Source organism: Triturus cristatus, chromosome 1_1, assembly GCF_964204655.1.
Source record: "Triturus cristatus chromosome 1_1, aTriCri1.1, whole genome shotgun sequence".
Taxonomy (NCBI): Eukaryota; Metazoa; Chordata; class Amphibia; order Caudata; family Salamandridae; genus Triturus; species Triturus cristatus.
Window position 1 is genome coordinate 739,729,562 of NC_140579.1, and position 26,270 is coordinate 739,755,831.

A 26,270-nucleotide genomic window follows, 5' to 3' on the forward strand; every position below is an offset into this window, starting at 1 on the left:
TAATAAGGAATAAAAGAAACATGATTGGTTAGAATTATCAGACATAGGTGGATCTATAAGATAATACTTGGCATAGATGCGCGCGCGGCAGCATGACGTGTAATTGACGTGCAACTAGGGGGTGAAGGGGACTTGACATTTAGCTCTACATGTGGAGACGAGAAGTCTGGGGTCAAGTCAACCTAATCCCAAATCATATCTAACATCCTATGTTTAAAGAACTATGTTATCCACAAGGAAGAACTCTCGGACAGAATCTATTCTATACTGACTGTGTGCGTGTACAAGCGTCTAAGTGTCTATATGAGATGCGAGGGATAGAAAACTTTCCATGGCAACAGGGCTATGAATCACTTGCAGGAGGACGGAAAGGCTGAGTCCTTTGCTTGTGAGCTAAAGGAAATGTTTACCTAAATCACTGGACAGGAATGCATCGGCTGAAGAGTAAAATAGATAATTCGAAGGTGAAATACAACTTCTTGGCAGACAGGCGAAAACTGGCCGAGGCAGTCACCGTTAGCTGCACAGGGAGTAGGACAAAGTTCATGGATACAGATGCGAGCTCAAGCTGAAGCTGTCAAAGACAGAGAGCAGGGAAAGGCTTTGAGGACAGAATCGGGCCTACTTGCCTGAACTGTAAAAATGGAGTAACTTAGCCATATAAAGTCGGTGGCTTTTCATACTTAGGAATCGAATATCCAACCCTGTGATGGCGGATCTGACAGAGAACATGTCAACGGTAGACACACATATGTTTGCGTCTTAGAAACTGGAACTGGAGGGAACATACATGTACTTGTAACATGCATATAGAACCGTTGGGGTCCAAGATAGGGGACATAACTGATCAGGAAAATCCACATTTCCACATTCCCTCCTTGTCCCCTTCTTGCCCTTCACGAGACATCAATCTTCATCATTCCATTGATTTGCTCATGGAGCATCATTTCTTCTTCCTTCTTCTTCCGGTATTTTGAACGAAAACCTTGATGTGGAATACACGATGTGGCACACAGACCACAAATCGCTGGTCCACATTGTAGGCATAAACAACAACTGAAGAGCATAAGAAGGCCAATACCTAGGAAGGATAGAACTCTCCATCCCCAGGCTGATATCACACTCCAAAACCACCCGGACCACGTCCAAGTGCCTGGATTCTCGTGTATCTGGCTTACAATCTTATGAAGGCGTGTTATAGCTTTATATACAGATGGCGAATTTTCTGGTATGAATATGCAGCAGCTGGATCCGATGACCCTGCAAGCTCCGCCCCTATCGGCCAGGATGACGTCAAGGACAAGACGATTCTGGAGAACAACAATTCTCATCACTGATTGTTCCTCTGTCAGATTGCCTAGGGCGGCTATAGTCTCGTTTACTACAGCTTCAAGAGTCTTGGTGAGTCTGCGTATCAGCTTACTATTTGATATTGTACCTATATAGGGAAAGATACCTTTATTGAAATCTACATACTTGTCCCATGCTGTTTCAGTATAATCGACAACTGGGAGATCTCTTTGCTCTCTATTGTGTACTAAATGAACATTTCGATAATAATCAGGGGGAGCTAGGAAAACAGGTGGCAAAAGGAATGCTATGTAACAGGTACCATCCCAATCTAGAGGCAGACGCATATATGCCGTCTGACCACATATAAAGTAAGAATGGCGAGAAGCTCTAAATGAAGATTTACCTTGATCACTATATTCTACTGTAGTAACGCATTGGCTATGGCCCATGTGTATGGAACCAACTTTTCTTACACATAATTCACCCTTAACTGGAAATACTGACATAGTGGGCAGAATTAGTTCAACTTCGGATTTGACATTCAAAATCATAAGATTAGGCGTAAAATTACCTAATTTATACACTTCATTTTCTAAATCAGTTCCTGTTCTACTGGGGTGACCCTCCTTATTAGGGTGACAGACTTTGAATAAAACTAGATTCAGATTTCCCCATATCCAATGTTGTTGATAAACTGCTGTGTCTGGGTCTATGGAATTTAATAAACTAAACCATGCTCCACAGGAGCCATTGTGTGTGAACGGATGTGGAAAGAAAGGCAGAACTCCTTTGTTATTCTGATAGGGAGGGAGTCGGCCACACACCCAACAATTGGTGGCATTACTAGTCTGATGGGAATGATGTAACATACTAATGAATGTGTTATTACGCAGCGCAAGTCTATAGGACAACTCATGTGGCGGTAGGTCACTAAAAGAGTGTTCATCAGTTATATTGAAAACACGTTTAGAATCAGGATAATACATATGCAACAATATACTTGCAGTAACTATTAAAAAACTCAAGAAAAACAAAATTAATAAAGTCACAATACAGTGGCTACGCAGTGATTTACAATACGCCTGTCGTTTCAACATTTCTCGGGTATTTTCTCTACTCAGGTCCAAGGGATACATGTCGGAGACAATTCAACCGCTTCACCTTGGAGAGGACTTAAACAATCAAATTGCTCGACTGTTTGGGCCTAAGCTTTAATTTATAGCACTGAGAGTCATTCTTTTCAACAAAAGGAAGTTTTGAATCAGTCTGTGAGGGAGTGCAGGGCACAGTGTCTATATCTGAAGGTAGTCCATGAAATTTTTTGACGTGACTTGAATGAATCCACCCTTTACGTCCCTCGATCTTCACGGCTGTTCTTGTGGTCAACAGGACCAACTTCGGTGCTTTCCACCTGGGCTCCAATTGACTTTTCCTGTCGAAATTTCTCACAAAGACAAGATTACCCGGAACAATGTCATGGGGTTTCGCCTCAGTGTTGTCGGGAAAGGCTGCAGCTACCTGTGAACGAGAAGATTGTAGTGCAGACATCAAGGAAGCCAAGTAATCTGTCAGCATGTTACAGTCAATGTCAGTTATTTTGCGTGGTATAGGCGTCCCCCACATATTCGGTGGTCTACCAAAGATCACCTCATACGGGGATAGCCCTGTTCTAGAGTGTGCTACCATTCTCATATAAAAGAGTGCAACTGGTAATGCTACTATCCAGTCGACACCTTTCTCTCTACATATTTTGGACAGTCTGATTTTCAGTGTCTGGTTATGTCTTTCTACGAGACCTGCTGCCTCGGGGTGTCGGACACAGTGGAATTTCCACTGATATCCCAACAAGAGTGAGACATGTTTCATTAATTCGGATGAGAAAGGCTGACCGTTATCTGAATATACAACACGTGGTAAACCGTACCGTGGGAAGAATTCTCGAACTAGCTGCTTGGCAGTAGTCGGGGCAGTGTAATCTGATACGGGATACGCCTCTGTCCAACGGGAGAGAGCGCAGACAACTACGAGGACATATTTGAATCCTCGACAACGTTCCATCTGAATATAATCCATCTGGAGGACTTCAAAAGGATGGTCAGGAGGCTGAAATCCACCCTGCTCTACGGGAACACTCTTTCCTGGATTAAACTGACAACATATCATACAGGTACGAACTTTTTGTTTAGCTGCTGCTCGTAAATGTTTGTTGAACCAAATGTGCTGAATGCTGTCTAGCATAGCCTTCTCTCCTAAATGTGCTGGACTGTGAACTGTAGCTATAATGGCTTGAACCATGGAATCAGGGAGAAACCATACAGATTTCTCCTTTGTCATCCACCCTTGATCTGTCTGGATCCCTCCTAGTTCAGTCCACTTCTTTATTTCTTCTGCTGTGGCATGTGTCTGTATGTCAATTACATCAAGTGCGGGATCCTTAATTGTCATACACTGTGTTGGTGTCTGAACTATTGGCTTTGTCATGTCTAATGTGCGATTCTGAGCAGTCTGTTTAGCTGTTCTGTCAGCTAAATCATTGCCTTGAGAAATGGTATCAGTAACCTTCGTGTGTGCTTTACATTTCATAATCGATATAGCAGTGGGTAGATGTATTGCGTCTAACAAAGCATGAATGAGGGGTCCGTGCTGAATGTGGGCACCATGGGACGTTAAATAACCTCTCTCTCGCCACAGCACGCCGAAGTCGTGTACAACTCCGAATGCATAACGTGAGTCAGTGTATACATTAACTTTCTTATTTGTGGCTTGAATACAGGCTTGCGTTAGAGCAATGAGTTCTGCTGCTTGGGCTGACAAAGTATCTATACAATTTGTTTCAATAACTTCAGTGTCTGTTGTGACTGCATACGCGGCCACTAAATCTCCTGTACTTGCTCTCATGCATGATCCGTCTACATACAACGTCAGGTCTGGATCTAACAATGGAACGTCTGTCAAGTCTTGTCTAGGTTTCGTCTTTATTTCAATGATTTCAACACAATCATGAGCTAGTGGGTCTGTTCCAATTACAGGTAATAGTGTAGCAGGATTCAATGTATTACACCGTCGGATCTCTATGTGTGGTTGAAACAATGTCAGTTCATAACCGGTAAGTCTTGCTATGGTCAAGTGTTGTGTTTGTGTTCGGTTCACAAGAACCTCTACTGCATGTGGTACTTGAACTGTCAATGGGTGTCCTAATACTATGGCATCGCTTTGTCTGATTGCTAAAGCTGTCGCTGCCACTGATTTCAGGCATGCAGGCAAAGCCTGAGCTACGGGATCTAATGTACTGGAAAAATAAGCACATGGCTTGCATGATCCTGCTTGATCCTGAGTGAGTACTGACAAGGCAGTACCTTCGCGTTCTGTAACAAAGAGTGTAAAATGTTTGCTATAACATGGCGTTGCTAAAACAGGTGCTTGACATAAAGCTTCCTTTAGGCTTTCAAAAGCTTGTGTATGTTCCTGAGTCCAAGGGAGAACAGTCGATGTGGCTGCCTCCTGTGTGGTTAACTGAATAAGTGGTTTTGCTAGAAATGCGTACTGAGGGATCCACTGCCTACAATATGAAGTGAGGCCTATGAAAGCTCGCACCTCCTTTTGTGTCTGGGGTATTGACATGTTAGCAATTAACTGAATGCGATCTGGTGTAAGCTGCCTTCCCTCCTTGGACAGCGAGTGACCAAGATAAATAACTCGCTGAACACAGAATTGCAGCTTAGAAGGGGACACCTTGTGCCCCTTGTCGGCTAGGAAATGTAAAACTGTCAGAGAAGCTTTTTCACATTCTGACTCGCTTCTTGCGGTGATCAGCAGATCATCGACATATTGAAGCAGTGCAGTATTGACTGGCATGTGGATACTGTCAAGTTCTCTTTTCAGTGCTTGGCTGTAGATGCTGGGGCTTTCTGTAAATCCTTGGGGAGCGCGTGAGAATTTAAAACTGCGCCCATTTAAACTGAATCCGAACAAGTATTGGCTTTCCGGATCTATTGGGACGCTGAAAAAGGCATTCTTGAGATCGATTACAGTAAAGAATGTTGCTTCGGAATCAATTGCTGTCAACAATGATGATATATCAGGGACCACAGGGAATTGTGGTACAATACACTTGTTTAGTTCACGCAAATCAATAACCAATCGGTATACTGGCGGAGCAGTAGGATCAGTTCGTTTAAGAATCGGAATTATCGGTGAATTACATACATTGGAGTCTGTTTCTACAACTACTCCCTGGGCAATTAGCTCATCAATGATTTTCAACAAAGCCACTACAGCATCATGCGGTAACTTGTATTGTCGCATTCGTGGTAGTACCACTCCTGCTTTCAATGTAACTCGATAGGGTGTAATGTTCATGCAGCCAACATCCGTAGGGCCTTGTGCCCATAGATGTACTGGTAAAGTCTGTAGTCGGGGATCCATGTCTCTAGACACATAGTGACCTTTAAAATCACGTAAAAACAACCTTACTCCTTCCGGAGAACAACATATTATGGCTCCTAGTGCTTTCAGAGTCTTAATTCCTAACAGATTTTCTGGGCATGATTTAGTAAGCAATAAATCTGTAGTTCGTGTCAAAGGTCCTAACGTAAGTGGTAGAGGCTGTGATACTTCATTAACAATAGGTTTTCCTGAAAAACCAAGGGAAACATTTTGAGAGCCTGAGAGGGGTGCCCCTGGAACTTCACTACGTTTTATGGTTGTTCGACTTGCCCCTGTATCGAGTAAGAATTTTCTATCTTGACCTAATAATTCACTATGTACATAAGGTCCTTCTTGATCTACAGGAATCTCGATAAGCGGTAAGTCGACTTCCCTCTCTAGGCTGGTTCATGCGTAGCGCTGATACTCAGGGTATTCATACTGTGCAGTCTGATACATTTGTCGTGTTGTGGTTTGTGTGGCAGTAGCAGGCAACGGTGGTGCAGCTGGCACAAACTGTATGGGTTGCTGTGAGGCTGGCATAGACTGTTGCTGAACTGGCATGGACTGTCCATGCTGCATAGCTCCTTGTTCATTCTGATCTTGTCTAACTAATCGTGGTCTCTCTTTTGCAATACCTGTAGCTATATTACGTTTCAGGACTTGACAATCATGTACATAATGGCCTAGTTGTTTACAGTAATTGCAGGTTCCTTTTACAGGAACTGCAGAATCACCAGAATGTGTCACACCCTTTTTGTGACCATCTGCTGGTACTGTCTGAGAAACTAGCATTTTCATTTTTGTATCCTTCATGCGTCTATGCTCGTGTTCTTGTTCATCCCTAATTCTATTGTGATGATACTGTAACATTTGTAGCATTTGCGACGGAGTGTTACTTTGCCAGGTACTCTCGAATTTCAATATTCTATTCTTCACTGGAGGCAATGCATTTTCCACCAATTTTGTCACAAATAAATGTGGATATGAGTCACTACTTGCTTTTATACCACTATTTATACCAAAACATTTTTCAAATCGAGCATAATAATCGCTTGTGTCTTCATCTTGCTTTTGTTTGCAGGCTGTGATTGCACCCCAATCTTCCTTTTTTGTAGTTAATAAACGTGGCAGTACCTGTACTAGTAAACCTGGTAACAGTTTAACTTTATCCCCGAGCCCTGAACCTGCAGCTCGGCTCCTTTCTTCCTCTGCTAATGCTGTCCAGTCTATCTTTTGGTCTCCCACTTCCCACTCTTTTTCTTTCAGTTTTTCATATATGCCAGCAGGCAAAAGCACCTTTAATATCGTCATAATATCAGGAAAGGTGTACTCTCCCATCAGTAACATGTCTTTAATTTCTCGGTGGAAACCCGCTGGGTCTTTGTCATGACTAGGTACTACTTTCTTCATTTCTAATAATTCCATTTTTGATATGGGTGTGTAAACAAATACACGGTGAAACTCATTGTCTTCGCCTTTTATTGGGTGCACTTCTCGTAAAGGATTTTGTCTATCCATATAGTACGGCGTTCTTTCTCTGTGGGGCAGCGAGAGAGAATCCGGACTTACAAAAAGGACGTACTGCTTACGTGACACTAATATCTCTTTAATTAGCTTATTACTAGAACCTCTCCATCTGTTTGTGAGTAGTTCCGTTAATATATCAGGTAAAGGACCAGGGTCAGCATGTTGGCTCTTATATAATATGAGAAGTTGCTGAATCATATAGATTCCAGCTAAGCGTTGTTCATCTGTACTGAGGTTGAGAAACGTGTGTGCTACGGTCTCATCACCGTATTTTTCAGGACTGTCAATCCAGTGAACGGCTGATCTGGCTAATTCTTGCTCATCCATAGAATCGAGGAGGTGGTAACCTCTTCGTTCTCGTAGTATCTTATCTGCGGCTTGAAACGAATGTTCAGGAGACTTCAGATTTATTACAGGCGTCGGATACGTTCTGCTATTATTTGGACATACGGAGTGTATGGGATCAGAAAAACATCTAGTATTTTCACAAGATCTTCCTCTGCCTACATAAGCTATGGTCTCTGACTGTCTTGCGGAATTCCCTGATTCGGACACTTCATCTTGCTCAAACTCGTCTGTTCCCAATCTCTCTTCATGAATACGCTCTATTTCTTTACGTATTTTTCGGCACATGGCTATTATACAATTTTGCTTATCGTGTCTCCCTTCTGATATATTCTGACTCCATCTTGTAAGAATAAGCATTGCATTCGGGTCTACCCCCGGACGATCTTGATTTCTGATTACACAGTTTATGAGGAAACGTAACAGTTCCCCCTGTATCTCTACTTTCTGGAATTCCATAGCTCTGTTAATACATCCTGGATCTCGTCCTGTTTGAACAAAATGATATATGTTATCTAGATGCGTAGTCATCCCTGGTAACCTTGCTAAATATTCTGCGGCTCGCCTGATACGTAATGATGCCAGGACCATTTCGTCCTCTTTACCAACCACTGGGTCATATCTACAATTTACAAGGAGTTCTTTAAGCGTACGTTCACTTACGAATTTAGGTGTACGTGAATGCGCTGACTCTTGAAAGACAAGTTTATTTATTCTAGGTGGTGTAAAAGTACTGCTAGCACCTCCCGTGGCCCTATCTGGGGCGTCGGGTGTGAATGGGTTCGTTGAACGTGACACAGCAACTATGGGTGTCGATACCTCTGTAGAGTCGACTGCGGAGACAGATGCGGAAACAGATGTGCTTGCCGAAGCTTGTATCGGGACTTGCTGTTGCACGGGGACAGATACCTGATCCTGACGTTGGACCCCTCCGCCAGACGGTCTATGTGGTGTGGCGTTAGCATACTCGGGAGCTGCATCGTCTAGATATGAGGAAAGAAAAACATCTTCTGCGGTTCTGGGATGCCCCTTTGGATGTACCTTAATTGGAAATAATGGGGGTGGCAAGTCTTTTGGTATCTCTGGAGCAGCCTTAGGTAGTCCTTCGGCTAGAAGGGGATACATACCATTCATAAGAGCATTTCTTTGTCTATTCACTTGTTCTGATTTCACTCGGATACCTTCCTCAATTAATAGATTTTCTTGAACTTTATTTGAACTTTCTTTACTCCTCTCTTCTTGTCTACGTGCTTTTTCTGTTCGTCTATGAGATTCTTTACGCCATAACTCAACAGCGTCTTTCTGTGACTGTCTGACCTTTCTTTTCCATAACTCTTCCTCCACTTTCATGATGCACTCTGCATCCCAGGTTCCCGCTATGGGCCACCTTTGACTTTCCGGTAATCCTTTGGTATAATCTACCCATAGATCAAGAAACAATATGGCATCTAAGCCATGTTTATGGTACATGAAATGCCCTGGAGTATCCCTAGGAGGAATAGGAACTGCTTCTTCAAGCACCCCTTTTCTGGTAGTAATCTGTCTTAACTTCGAGAAGAGCGGCATATTTACAACTGATCTGATACTTACTCTTGAACTTGCTTAATACGAGAAACACAATAATGAACAGTGAACAATGAACAGTCATTCATACCACAATATGCAAGACATTTCTGAATACTTTAAACTTTAAACATTAAACATTATAACAATGGTCGACAATGATGACAGTCTGCCTAACTAATCACCACGCTGAATTCTTGACAATAACTGAATACTTCGGAATACTTGATATACTGCTAAACAGTACATATACACTGCTAAACAGTGCAGACCGGATTTGTGTACCCAAATCCGTCTTGACCGGCACAACCTATGTGCGCGTCAACACGCCTCCCCGGCGATGGTACTCACCGAGTAGCTCCTTGAAACGGAAGGCCTCAGAGAATGGACAGGACTCGATAACTGCGGACATCGGACCCTCTGGACGTCGGGATTTCGGAAAACCTGGTGGGCCTCTGTATACCTCGGATCTTGCTCTCTCAGCTAGGCTCTGGTCGGGATACTTCGCACTTCTCACCGCCTCGTCTGGGTTGATCGCAGCCTCAGTCGCCCCCGCTTGACCGGAGGGAGCTTACAGGAAATCCTGCTGGTACGCGTTTTATGGTCCGTCCAGCTGTGGCAGGAGACCGGGCCTGCAACGCACCGCCGGCGCGTGAGATGAGAAAGTGTCCCTGTTCGGGCGCCATTATGTGGTAAATAAAAATACCGGACTGAATTTCATACGGAATCTTAAAATAAAGTAAATAGCTCAAAATAACAAGAGGCAGAATCCGTGGTATAAGAGGTTTTCTAATGGGCTTTATTCCATTCAAAATGGCCGACTCGAGTCGCGGCCTTCAGGTTCCGTCACCACGAGGGTTCAGGAAGTGAAGTACAATAATTCATTAACAGACATGTATTTTTATAATAAGTGCATTACAATGAAACGAATGTAGAAGGCGTAACATTTGATAAGAAAAGTGACAAAACAGTGACATAATCGAAACTAGGCGTAATAAGGAATAAAAGAAACATGATTGGTTAGAATTATCAGACATAGGTGGATCTATAAGATAATACTTGGCATAGATGCGCGCGCGGCAGCATGACGTGTAATTGACGTGCAACTAGGGGGTGAAGGGGACTTGACATTTAGCTCTACATGTGGAGACGAGAAGTCTGGGGTCAAGTCAACCTAATCCCAAATCATATCTAACATCCTATGTTTAAAGAACTATGTTATCCACAAGGAAGAACTCTCGGACAGAATCTATTCTATACTGACTGTGTGCGTGTACAAGCGTCTAAGTGTCTATATGAGATGCGAGGGATAGAAAACTTTCCATGGCAACAGGGCTATGAATCACTTGCAGGAGGACGGAAAGGCTGAGTCCTTTGCTTGTGAGCTAAAGGAAATGTTTACCTAAATCACTGGACAGGAATGCATCGGCTGAAGAGTAAAATAGATAATTCGAAGGTGAAATACAACTTCTTGGCAGACAGGCGAAAACTGGCCGAGGCAGTCACCGTTAGCTGCACAGGGAGTAGGACAAAGTTCATGGATACAGATGCGAGCTCAAGCTGAAGCTGTCAAAGACAGAGAGCAGGGAAAGGCTTTGAGGACAGAATCGGGCCTACTTGCCTGAACTGTAAAAATGGAGTAACTTAGCCATATAAAGTCGGTGGCTTTTCATACTTAGGAATCGAATATCCAACCCTGTGATGGCGGATCTGACAGAGAACATGTCAACGGTAGACACACATATGTTTGCGTCTTAGAAACTGGAACTGGAGGGAACATACATGTACTTGTAACATGCATATAGAACCGTTGGGGTCCAAGATAGGGGACATAACTGATCAGGAAAATCCACATTTCCACAATACTACACAAACAGCACTGCACTACCCTAAACCCTAACAACCTACCCCCAGCACGAACCCCTACACTACCCAAACACCACTGCACCATCCTAAACCCTAAAACGCTAACCCCAGCATGACCCACTTCACTACCCAAACACCACTGCACTACCCTATACCCTAAAACATGACCCCCTACACTACACAAATACCACTGCACTATCCTAAACCCTTAAACACTACCCACAGCATGACCCCCTACACTACACAAACACCACTGCACTACCCTAAACTGTAAATCTACCCCAGCACAATCCCCTACACTACACAAACACCACTGCACTACCCTAAACCCCAAAACACTACCCACAGCACGACCCCCTTCACTACACAAACGCACTGCCCTAAACCCAAAAAAACTACCTCCGGCAAAACCCCCTACACTACTCAAACACCACTGCAATACCCTGCAACCTAAAACGCTATCCCCAACAAGACCCCCTACAGTACACAAACAACATTGCACTACCCTAAACACTAAAACCCTACCCCAGCATGACCCCCTACACTACCCAAACACCACAGTACTACCCTACACCCTAAAATACTACCCCAGCACAAACCCCTACAATACACAAACACCACTGCACTACCCTAAACCTAAAACTCTACCCCCAGCACGACCCCCTACACTACACAAACACCACTGCACTACTCTAAACCCTAAAACACTACCCCACCACGTCCCCTACACTACATAAACACCATGGTACTAACCTAAACCCTAAAACACTACCCCCAGCACGACCCCCTTCACTACCCAAACAACAACTGCACTACCCTAAACCATAAAACACGACTCCCTACACTACACAAACACCACATCACTACCCTAAATGCTAGTACACTACCCCCAGCACAACCTCCTACACTACACAAACACTACTGTACTGCTCTGCCATAAACCAGAAAACATTACCCCCAGCCCTAACCCCTACACTACCCAAACATCACAGCACTTCCCTAAACCATAAAACACGACTCCCTATACTACACAAACACCGCTGCGCTACCCTAAACCCTAAAAAACTACCCCAAGCATGACCCCATAACTACACAAACACCACTGCACTACCCTAAACCCTTAAACATTACCTCCAGCACTACCCCCTAAACTACCCAAACACCACTGCTCTACCCTAAACCCTAAAACACTACACCCAGCACGACCCCCTACACTACCCAAACATAACTGCACTGCCCTAAAGCTCTATCACAAGCACAACTCCCTACACTACCCAAACACCACTGTACTACCCAAAAGCCTAAAACTACCCCCGGCACAACCCCCTACACTACACAAACACCACTGAACTACCCTAAATGCTAGAACATTACCCCCAGCACGACCCCCTACTCTACCCAAACACCACTGCACTACCCTAATTCCTAAAACACGACCCCCTACATTACACAAACACAACTGCACTACCCTAAACCCTAAAACACTATCCCCTACACCACACAAACACCACTGTGCTACCCTAAACCCTAAAACACTATCCCCAGCACAACCCCCTACACTACGCAAACATCACTGCACTACCCTAAGCCCTAAAACAGTACCCCCAGCCCTACCCCCTACACTACCCAAACACCACTGCACTACCCTAAACCATAAAACACTACCCCCAGCACGACCCCATACACTACACAAACACCACTGCACTACCCTAAACCCTAAAAAGCTAACCCAGCACGACACCCTACACTACCCAAACATAACTGCACTACCCTAAAGCACTATCACAAGCACGACTCCCTACACTACCCAAACACCACTGTACTACCCAAAACCTTAAAACTACCCCCGGCACAACCCCCTACACTACACAAACACCACTGCACTACCCTAAATGCTAGAACACTTCCCCCAGCACGACCCCCTACACTTCACAAACACTACTGCACTGCTCTGCCCTAAACCCAGAAACATTACCCCCAGCACTACCCCCTACACTACCCAAACATCACTGCACTACCCTAAACCCTAAAACACTACCCACAGCTCTACCCCTACACAACCCAAACACCACTGCACTACCCTAAACCCTAAAACACTACCACCAGCATGACTCCCTACACTACACAAGCATCACTGCACTACCCTAAACCCTAAAACACTACCCCCAGCCCTACTCCCTACACTACCCAAACACCACTGCACTACCCTAAACCCTAAAACACTACAACCAGCACGACCCTCTACACTACACAAGCACCACTGCACTACCGTAAACCCTAAAACACTACCACAAGCACAACTCACTACACTACCCAAACACCACTACATTACCATAAACCCTTAAGCACTATCCCCAGCAAGACTCCCTACACTGCCCAAACATCACTGCACTATCCAAAACCCTAAAACACTACCCCCAGCCCTACCCCTACACTTCTCAAACACCACTAGACTTTCCTAAACCCTAAAACACTACCCCTAGCAAGACACCCTACAGTACACAAACACCCCTGCACTACCCTAAACCCTAAAACACAACCCCCTACTCTACCCAAACACCACTGCACTACCCTAAACCCTAAAACACTACTCCAGCACAACCACCTACACTACATAAACACCACTGCAGTACCCTAATCCCGATAACACTACCCCCAGCATGACCCCCTACACAACACAAACAGCACTGCACTACCGTAAACCCTCCAACACTACCCCAGCATGACCCCCTAAACTACCCAAACACCACTGCACTACCCTACCCCCTAAAGCACTACCCCCAGCACGACCCCTACACCACCCAAACACCACTGCACTACACTACACAAACACCACTGCACTACCCTAAACCCTAAGTCTACCCACAGCTTGACCCCCTACACTACACAAACACCACTGCACTACTCTAAACCCTAAAACACTACCCCAAGCATGATCCCTCACACTACACATACACCACTGCACTACCCTAAATCCTAAAACACCACCCCAGCACGACCCCCTACACTACACAATCACCACTGCACTACCCTAAACAATAAAACACTACCCCTAGCACGACCCCCTTCACTACACAAACACCACTGCACTGCCTTGAACCCTAAAACACTATCCCCAGCATGACCCCCTACACTACACAAACACCACTGCACTACCCTAAACCCTAAATCTACCCCCAGCATGACCAACTACAATACACAAACACCACTGCACTACCCTAAACCCTAAAACACTACCCCCAGCATGACCCCCAACACTACACAATCACCACTGCACTACCCTAAACCCTAAAACACTACCCTAGCACGACACCCTACACTACCCAAACATAACTGCACTACCCTAAATACTAAAACACTATCACCAGCACGACTCCCTACACTACCCAAACACCACTGAACTACCATAAACCCTAAAACTACCTCAGCACAATACCCTACACTACACAAACACCACCACACTACCCTAATCCCTAAAACACTCCCCCCAGCACGACCCCCTTCACTACACAAACACCACTGCACTGCCTTGAACCCTAAAATACTATCCCCAGCATATCCCCCTATACTACACAAACACCACTGTACTACCCTTAACCCTAAAACACTACCCCCAGCATTAACCCCTTCACTACCCATACACAACGGCACTACACTAAACCCAAAAATACTACCCCCAGGACGACCCCTACACTACCCAAACACCACTGCACTACCCTAAACCCTAAAACACGACCCCCTACACTACACAAACAACACTGCACTACCCTAAACCCTAAAACACTACCCCAGCACAACCACCTACACTACATAAACACCACTGCACTACCCTAATCCCGATAACACTGCCCCAGCATGACTCCCTAAATTACCCAAACACCACTGCACTACCCTAGCCTCTAAAGCAATACCACCAGCATGACCCCTACACCACCCAAACACCACTGCACTACACTACACAAACACCACTGCACTACCCTAAACCCTAAGTCTACCCACAGCATGACCCCTACAATACAAAAACACCACTGCACTACTCTAAACCCTAAAACACTACCCCAAGCACAACCTCCCACACTACACAAACACCACTGCACTACCCTAAACCCTAAAACACTACCCCAGCACGACCCCTACACAACACAATCACCACTGCACTACCCTAAACTCTAAAACACTACCCCAGCATGATACCCTACACTACACAAACACAACTGCACTACCCTAAACCCTAAAACACTACCCCAGCAAGGCCACCTACACTACACAATCACCACTGCACTACCCTAAACCCTAAAACACTACCCCCAGCATGACCCCCTTCACTACCCAAACACAACTGCACTACCCTAAGCCCAAAAACACTACCCCCAGCATGGCCCCTACACTACCCACACACCACTGCACTACCCTAATCCCTAAAACACTACCCCTACACTACACAAACACCACTGCACTACCCTAAACCCTAAAACACCACCCCCAGCACGACTCCCTACATTACACAAACACCACTGCACTACCCTAAACCCTAAAACACTACCCACTATACTACACAAACACCACTGCACTACCCGAACCCTAAAACACTACCCCAGCACGACCACCTACACTACACAAACACCACTGCACTACCCTAATCCAGATAACACTACCCCCAGCATGACCCCCTACACTACACAAACAGCACTTCACTACCCTAAACCCTCAATCACTACCCCAGTATGACCCTTTAAACTACCTAAACACCACTGCACTAACCTACCCCCTAAAAGAACTACCCCCAGCACTACCCCCTGTACAACACAAATACCACTGCATTACCCTAAACCCTAAAATACTACCCCAGCAGTACCCCCTGCACAACCCAAACACTGCACTAACCTAAACCCTAAAACACTACCCCAGCATGATCCCCTACACTACCAAAACACCACTGCACTACCATAAACCCTAAAACACTACCCCCAGCATGACTCCCTGCACTACCACAACACTACTGCACTACCCGAAATTCTAAAACACTACCCCTAGCACGACCCCTAAACTACCCAAACACCACTGCAGTACTCTAAACCCTAAATCTACCCCGCCATGACCCCCTACACTAAACAAACACCACTACACTACTCTAAACCCTAAAACACTACCCTAGCAGTACTCCCTACACTACCCAAACACTACACTACCCTAAACCCTAAAACACTACCCCCAGCATGACCCCCTACACTACACTATCACCACGGCTCCACCATAAACCCAAAAAACACTACCCCCAGCAGTATCCCCTACACTACCCAAACACCACTGTACTACCCTAAACCCTAAAACACTACCCCCAGCAAGACCCCCGATACTACACAAACAGCACTGCACTACCCTAAACCCTCAAACACTACCCCCAGCATGACCCCCTACACTACCCAAACACCACTGCACTACCCTAAACGATAAAACACTACATCCTACACTACACAAACACCACTGCACTACACTACACCCTAAAACACTATCCCCAGCACTACCACCTACACTACACAAACACCGCTGCACTATCCTAAACCCCCAAGCACTACCCCAAGCACACCCCCTACACTACCCAAACACCACTGCACAACCCTAAATCCTAAAACACTACCCCCACTCTACAAAAACACCACTGAACTACCCTCAACCATAAAACTCTACCCCCAGCACTACGCCCAACACTACCAAAACACCACTGCACTACCCTAAAACCTAAAACACTATCCCAAGCACTACCCCCTACACTACATAAACACCACTGCACTACCCTAAACCCTAGAAACACTACCCCCAGCAGTACCCCCTACACTACCCAAACCCCACAGTACTACCCTAAACCCTAAAACACTACCCCAAACACGACCCCCTACACAACACAAACACAACTGCACTACCCTAAACCCAAAACACTATCCCAAGCACGACCCCCTACAATACACAAACACGACTGCACTACCCTAAACCCTAAAACACTATCCCCAGCACTACCCCAACACTACACAAACACCATTGCACTGCCGTAAACCTATAACACTGCCCCCAGCAGTACCCCCTACACTACCCAAACACCACTGCACTTCACTAATCCCTAAAACACGACCACCTACACTACACAAATACCACTGCACTACCCTCAACCCTAAAACACTACCCCCAGCACTATGCCCTAAACTAACCAAACACCACTGCACTACCCTACCCCCTAAAGCACTACCCCCAGCACGACCCCCTACACTACACAAACACCACTGCACTACCCTAAACCCTAAAACACTACCCCCTACACTACCCAAACACCACTGCACTACCCTCAACCCTAAAACACTACCCCCAGCACGACCCCCTACACAACCCAAACACTGCACTACCCTAAACCCCCAAACACTACCCCCACCATGACCCCCTACACTACACAAACACCACAGCACTACCCTACTGCACTACCCTAAACCCTAAAACGCTACCCCAGCACGACCCCCTGCACTACCAAAACACTACTGCACTACCCGAAATCCTAAAACACTACCCCAGCACGACCCCCTACACTACACAAACACCACTGTGCTACCCTAAACCCTAAAACGATCGCCAGCACGACCCCTAAACTACCCAAACACCACTGCAGTACTCTAAACCCTAAATCTACCCCCAGCATGACTGCCTACACTACCCAAACACCACTGTACTACCCTTAACTCTAAAACACTATACCCAGCATGACCCCTTTCACCACCCAAACACAACTGCACTACCCTAAACCCAAAAACACTACCCCCAGCACCACCCCCTACACAACACAAACACCACTGCACTACCCTACACCCTAAAACTCTGCCCCAGCACGACCACCTACACTACACAATCACCACTGCGCTACCCTAAACCCTAAAACACTACCCTCTACACTACACAAACACCACTGCACTACCCTAAACCCTCAAACGCTACCCCAGCATGACCCCCTAAACTACCCAAACACAACTACACTACCCTACCTTCTAAAGCACAACCCCCAGCATGACCCACTACACTACACAAACACCACTTCACTTCCCTAAACCCTAAAACACTACCCTCTACACTATACAAATACCACTGCACTACCCTAAACCCTCAAACACTATTCCAGCACGACCCCCTACTCTACCCAAACACCACTGTGCTACCCTAACCCTAAAACTATCGCCAGCACGACCCCTAAACTACACAAACACCACGGCAGTACTCTAAACCCTAAATTTACCCCTAGCATGGGCCCCTACACTATCCAACAACACTGTACTACCCTTAACCCTAAAACACTACCCCCAGCACGACCCCCTACACTACCCAAACACCACTGCACTACCCTAAACCCTACAAACACTACCCCCTATACTACACAAACACCACTGTACTACCCTAAACCCTAAAACACTACCCCAGCACGACCACCTACACTACACAAACACCACTGCACTACCCTAATCCCTATAACACTACCCCCAGCATGACCCCTATTCTAAACACACAGCACTGCACTACCATAAACCCTCAAACACTACCCCAGCATGACCCCCTAAACAACCCAAACACCACTGCACTACCCTACCCCCTAAAGCACTACCCACGCACGACCCCTACACTACACAAACACCACTGCACTACCCTAAACCCTAAAACACTATTACAGCACGACCCCCTACACTACCCAAACACCACTGCACTACCCTCAACCCTAAAACACTACCCCAGAACGACCCCCTCCACTACCCAAACACCACTGCACTACCCTAAAACCTAAAACACTATACCCAGCACTACCCCCTGCATTCCACAAACACAACTGCACTACCCTAAACCCTAAAACACTACCCCAGCAGTACCCCCTACACTACCCAAACACTGCACTACCCTAAACCCTAAAACACTACCCCCAGCATCACCCCCTGCACAACAAAAACACAACGTCTCTATCCTAATCCCTAAAACGCTACCCCCAGCAGTTTCCCCTACACTACCCAAATACAACTGCACTACCCTACTGCACTACCCTAACCCCTAAAACACTACGCCCAGCATGATCCCCTACACTACCAAAACACCACTGCACTACCCTAAAACCTAAAACACTACCCCCAGCATGACCCCCTACTCAACAGAAACACCACGGCTCTACCCTAAACCCTAAAACACTACCCTCACCATGACCCCTACACTACACAAACACCACAGCACTACCCTACTGCACTACCCCAAACCCTAAAACACTACGCCCAGCATGATCCCCTACACTACCAAAACACCACTGCACTACGATAAACCCTAAAACACTTCCCCCAGCACGTCCCCCTACACTACACAAACACCACTGCGCTACCCTAAACACTAAAACTATCGCCAGCACGACCCCTAAACTACCCAAACACCACTGCAGTACTCTAAACCCTAAATCTACCCCCGCATGACCCCCTACACGACCCAAACACCACTGTACTACCCTTAACTCTAAAACACTACGCCCAGAATGACTCCCTACACTATCCAAACACCACTGCACTACCATAAACCCTAAAACTACCCCCCGCACATCCCCCTACACTACAGAAACACCACTGCACTACCCTAAACCCTAAAACACTACCCCAGCATGACCCCCTTCACTACACAAACACCACTGCACTGCCTTGAACCCTAAAATACTATCCCCAGCACGACCCCCTACACTACACAAACACAACTGCACTATCCTAAACCCTAAATCTACCCCCAGAATTACCAACTACACTACACAAACACCACTGCACTACACTAAACCCAAAAACACTAACCCAAGCACGACCCCTACACTACACAAACAACACTGTACTACCCTTAACCCTAAAACACTACCCCCAGCACGACCCCCTTTACTACCCAAACACAACTGCACTACCCTAAACCCCAAAAAACTACTCCCAGCATGGCCCCCTACACTACCCAAACTACAGTGCACTACCCTAAACCCTAAAACACGATCCCCTACACTACACAAAGACCACTGCATTACTCCAAACCCTAAAACACTACCCCAGCACGACCACCTACACTACACAACAAACACTGCACTACCATAATCCCAATAACACTACCCCCAGCATGACCCCCTACACTACCCAAACACCACTGCACTACCCTAAACCCTAAAACACTACCCCTACACTACACAAACAACACTGTACTACCCTCAACCCTAAAACACTACCCCAGCACGACCCCCTTCACAACCTAAACACAACTGCACTACCCTAAACCCTAAAACACTAACCCCAGCACGACCCCCTACACTACACAAACACCACTGCACTACCCTAAACCATAAAACACTACATCCTATACTACACAAACACCACTGCACTACACTCAACCCTACAACACTACCCCCAGCACTATGCCCTAAACTACCCAAACACCACTGCACTACCCTACCCCCTAAAGCACTGCCCCCAGCACAACCCCTACACTACACAAACACCACTGCACTACCCTAAACCCTACAACACTACCCCCTACACTACCCAAACACCACTGCACTACCCTCAACCCTAAAACACTACCTCCAGCACGACCCTCTTCACTACACAAACACCACTGCACTGCATTGAAACCTAAAACACAATTCCCAGCATGGCCCTCTACACTACACTTACAACACTGCACTACCCTAAACCCTAAATCTACCCACAGCATGACCAACTACACTACACAAACACCACTATAGTACCCTAAACCCTAAAACACTACGCCCAGCATGACCCCCTACACTACACAATCACCACAGCACTACCCTAAACCCTAAACCAATACCCCAGCACGATACCCTACAATACACAAATATGACTGTACTACCCTAAATACTAAAACACTACCACCAGCACGACTCCCTACACTATCCAAACACCACTGCACTACCATAAACCCTAAAACTACCCCAGCACAACCCCCTACACTACACAAACACCACTGCACTACCCTAAACCCTAAAACACTACCCCAGCATGACCCCCTTCACTACACAAACACCACTGTACTGACTTGAACCCATATATACTATCCCCAGCACGACCCCCTACACGACACAAACACAACTGCACTACCCTAAACCCTAAATCTACCCCCAGAATGACCAACTACACTACACAAACACCACTGCTCTACCCTAAACCCAAAAACACTAACCCAAGCACGACCCCCTACAATACACAAACAACACTGTACTACCCTTAACCCTAAAACACTACCCCCAGCACGACCCCCTTCACTACCCAAACACAACTGCACTACCCTAAACCCCAAAACACTACTCCCAGCATGGCCCCCTACACTACCCAAACAACATTGTGCTACCCTAAACCCTAAAACACAACCCCCTACACTACACAAACACCACTGCACTACTCTAAACGCTAAAACACTACCCCAGCACGACCACCTACACTACACAAACACCTCTGCACTACCCTAAACCCAAAAACACTACCCCCAGCATGACCCCCTACACTACCCAAACACCATTGCACTACCCTAAACCATAAAACACTACATCCTATAATACACAAACACCACTCTACTACCCTCAACCCTAAAACACTACCCCCAGCACTACGCCCTAAACTACCCGAACACCACTGCACTACCCTACCCCCTAAAGCACTAACCCTAGCACAACCATGTTAGACCTGGCACCTTGGCGTGAGTTCCCTTCCACTTTTTGATGGTGTGCCTCGATTGTTTTGCTGGTGTTGTCCGCTCAGGGCACTGCGCCACGGCTAATCCGTGCCGCAGTGCAAGTGCTCCCTAGGTAAAGTGTACCTGTAATTGATGTCCATGATTGGTTTATTGGATTCACTGTCAGTCCCCAGTAAAGTGCACCAGGGGTGCCAGGGCTTGTGAATGCCAATGCTGCTGGTGGGCTTGCAGCGCTGGTTGCGCCACCCACAGAAAGCGGCTTTGTAAAATGTGTCTAGGGTCTGCCACCCCAGACCCTGTGCGCGGTCTGGGACCGTCGCGCTGACTGCGCAAGTGCCCCCACTTGCCAGTCCCTAAACCTTCCCTTACCTACATATTAGCCACCCCTCTGGTAGGCCCACGGGCAGGGTGCATTGTAGGCATAAGGTAGGACATGCCCTGATGTGTGTGGCATGTCTTAGTAGTGAATTACAGCCATTTTCGTTCTTCACTATTGAAGGCTACCTGCTCTCCATAGGCCAGAATGGGCTGCCGGGATCACGCTAACGCTGTGACCCCAGTGGACTCAGAGAGCATGGTAGGATGTCAAGTTTAGTATGCCTGAACTCAGAATAATAAAATACTTCTTGTAGTCAAGTTTATTTTAATATCCTGGGTTTGTAAATACTACTTTTAGAAAGTTAGTATTTACTGACCTGACCATCTCAGTCCGCCTCTGCTGTGTGTATGTGTTCTGCCTGGCAACAGTAAGGAGCAGGGTTGGGGAATCCCCAGAGACAGGTTGGCTGCCAGGTGGTGGGTAGAGAGGTGACACCTGGATGGGTGGGAGGAGTACACCTTGACTCTTGAATAGACCTGTGCTCTGCCACCACAAAGCCGGCGCCGCCCCCTGTGGGGCGGCTGATGTCTCTGCCCTGCTGCTGAAAGGAAAGAGCAGAGTCACCATAACAAAGTGCTCCAGAGCTGGACTGAGCCAGGCCTAGGCCCCCTGGCGCTAAAGAACAAAAGAATCATGGTATAAAAGTAGGAGCCTGGCTCCTAAGAAATCAGAATCCTGTTTACCACAAAGAACCTCTGCCCGACTAGAAGGAGAAGAAGACGCTGGAGGAGCTGGCCTGCTGCTTGCCTTGCTGAGAAAGGAGAGGAAGAGACTTACTGAAAAGACTTTGCTACTTTGTGCTTGAACATTCTCCAAGGGCTTGATCTGAGCTTGCCCCCTGAACTGAACCCCAGGACCAGTGGGTTCTCTGTGCTTTTGCTCGTCCTCCAATTCGAGCCGTGTGTGCATCCCGCTGGAAAGAGACTGCGCCCCTCATCGCCCCTCCTAGGGCCGTGACACTCAGAAGCTTGCCTGCCTCAAACCCGTGAGAGCCCCGCTCCGTCCAGAGCCGCTCTCTGTCCCCGGGCCAGGCCGCCTGCATCTCTGTCACTGCCTGCTACTGGAGCACGCTAACCGCGCTATCACCCCTCCCGCCGGAAGCCGTCCGACGACTGTGATCTACGCCGGGTCATCCAGCTGCACTGACCGTGCCCTGCGACCCCGCTTCGCTATCCCCGGACATCTCAGGCCGCGCCGCCCCCGCTGTGGAGACCCTCCGGCACCGCCGTGCTAAAGGGTCGCTGGCCGCGCCTGCCTACGTGCCCACACCTGCTGATTGAGGACCCAAGAACACTTCCCAAGCTGAGAGTCGCACCGACCTGTGCCGACTCTCCACATCACCAAAGAAGTTCCAGTATCGGGCTCGGGGCCCGCAACGCCTTATTTCCCCGTTCGCAGGAGCCGATCTCTGTGAGTACTGGAACCACAAGTCACATTTGCAAGAGACTGCAAAGAATCCATTTGAAACTACGAACAAAGAACATTTGCCCGCTTCACAACCTGGTGGCCTAGCGAAAACGTTATTGGTCTTGTGATAAGTCTGCTGAGATATATATACCTATTTTTACATAAAGAAGCATATTTTTCTACATATCCAAGGCTGGTGTCCGTTTCTGGGGGGATTGATGTATTTACTGTGTGTGTGATTGTAAGTGCTTAACCAACAACGCCTGAGGAATCGCCTTGGCTGCTCACGCCACGCACCTAGAGGGTGAGCAAGGGTCATTCACAAGGGGTTATCCTGCGCCCTGACATAGAGGAGAGGGTTCCTGCTTGACACAAGGGCATCCTTGCGCCAACCAGAGATCCCCGACTCTAACAGACCACCTACACTACACAAACCCCCCCGCACTACCCTAAACCCTAAAACACTACCCCCTAAACTACACAAACAACACTGTACTACCCTTAACCCTAAAACACTACCCCCTACACTACCCAAACACCACTGCACTACCCTCAACCCAAAAACACTACCCCCAGCACGACCCCCTACACAACTCAAACACTGCACTACTATAAACCTCAAAACACTACACCCAGCATGACCCCCTTCACTACACAAAAAACACTGCTCTACCTTAAACCCTAAAACACTACCCCCAGCAGTATTCCCTACACTACCAAAACACCACTGCACTACCTTAAAAACCCTAAAACACTACCCCCAGCAGGACCCCCTGCACTACCAAAACACTACTGCACTACCCGAAATCCTAAAACACTACCCCCAGCACGACCCCCTATACTACACAAACACCACTGTGCTGCCATAAACCCTAAAACTATCGCCAGCACGACCCCATAACTACCCAAACACCACTGCTGTACTCTAAACCGTAAATCTACCCCCAGCATGACCCCCTACACTACCCAATCACCACTGCACTACCCTACACCATAAAACACTACCCCTACACTACACAAACACCACTACACTACCCTAAACCCTAAAACACAAACCCCAGCACAACCCCTGCACTACACAAACACCACTGCACTACAATAAACCCTAAAACACTACATCCTACACAACACAAACACCACTGCACTACCCTCAACCCTTAAACACGCCCCCAGCACTACACCCTACACTACCCTAAACCCTAAAACTATCGCCAGAATGACCCCTAAACTACCCAAACACCACTGCAGTACTCTAAACCCTAAATCTACCCCCAGAAAGACCCCTTTCACCACCCAAACTCAACTGCACTACCCTAAACTCAAAAACACTATCCCTAGCACCACCCCCTACACTACACAAACAGCACTGCACTACCCTAAACCCTAAAACACTACCCCAGTACGACCCCCTTCACTACCCAAACACAACTGCACAACCCTAAACCCAAAAACACTACCCCCAGAACGACCCTTTCACTACCCAAACACCACTGCACTACCCTAAACCCTAAAACACGACCCCCTATACTACACAAACACCACTGCACTACCCTAAACCCTAAAACACTACCCCCAGCATGACCCCCTACATTACACAAACACCACTGCACTACCGTAAACCCTAAAACACTACCACCTACACTACAAAAACACCACTGCACTACCCTACACCCTAAAACACTGCCCCAGCACGACCACCTACACTACACAAACACCACTACACTAACCTAAACCTTTAAACACTACCCCAGCATGACCCCCTAAACTTCCCAAACACCACTGCACTACCCTACCCCCTAAAGCACTACCCCAAGCATGACCTACTACTTTACACAAACACCACTTCACTACCCTAAACCCTATAACACTACCCTCTACACTACACAAACACCACTGTGCTATCCTAAACCGTAAAACTATTGCCAGCACGACCCCTAAACTACACAAACAGCACTGCAGTACTCTATACCCTAAATCTACCCTTAGCATGACCCCCTACACTACCCAAACAACACTGCACTACCCTAACCCCTAAAACACTACCCCCAGCATCTTCCCCTGCACAACACAAACACCAAGGCTCTATCCTAAACCATAAAACACTACCTCCAGCAGTTTCCCCTACACTACCCAAATACAACTGCACTACCCTACTGCACTACCCTAATCCCTAAAACACTACGCCCAGCATGATTCCCTACACTACCAAACCACCACTGCACTACCCTAAAGCCTAAAACACTACCCCCAGCATGACCCCCTACACAACACAAACAACACCGCTCTACCCTAAACCCTAAAACACTACCCCCACCATGACCCCCTACACTACACAAACACCACAGCACTACCCTACTGCACTACCCTAATCCCTAAAACACTACGCCCAGCATCATCCCCTACACTACCAAAACACCACTGCACTACGATAAACCCTAAAACACTACCCCCAGCACGACCCCCTGCACTACCAAAACACCACTGCACTACCCGAAATCCTAAAACACTACCACAGCACGACCCCCTACACTACACAAACACCACTGCGCTACACTAAACCCTAAAACTATCGCCAGCAGGACCCCTACACTACCCAAACACCACTGCACTACCCTCAACCCTAAAACACTACCCCCAGCACGACCCCCTACACAACTCAAACACTGCACTACTATAAACCTCAAAACACTACACCCAGCATGACCCCCTTCACTACACAAAAAACACT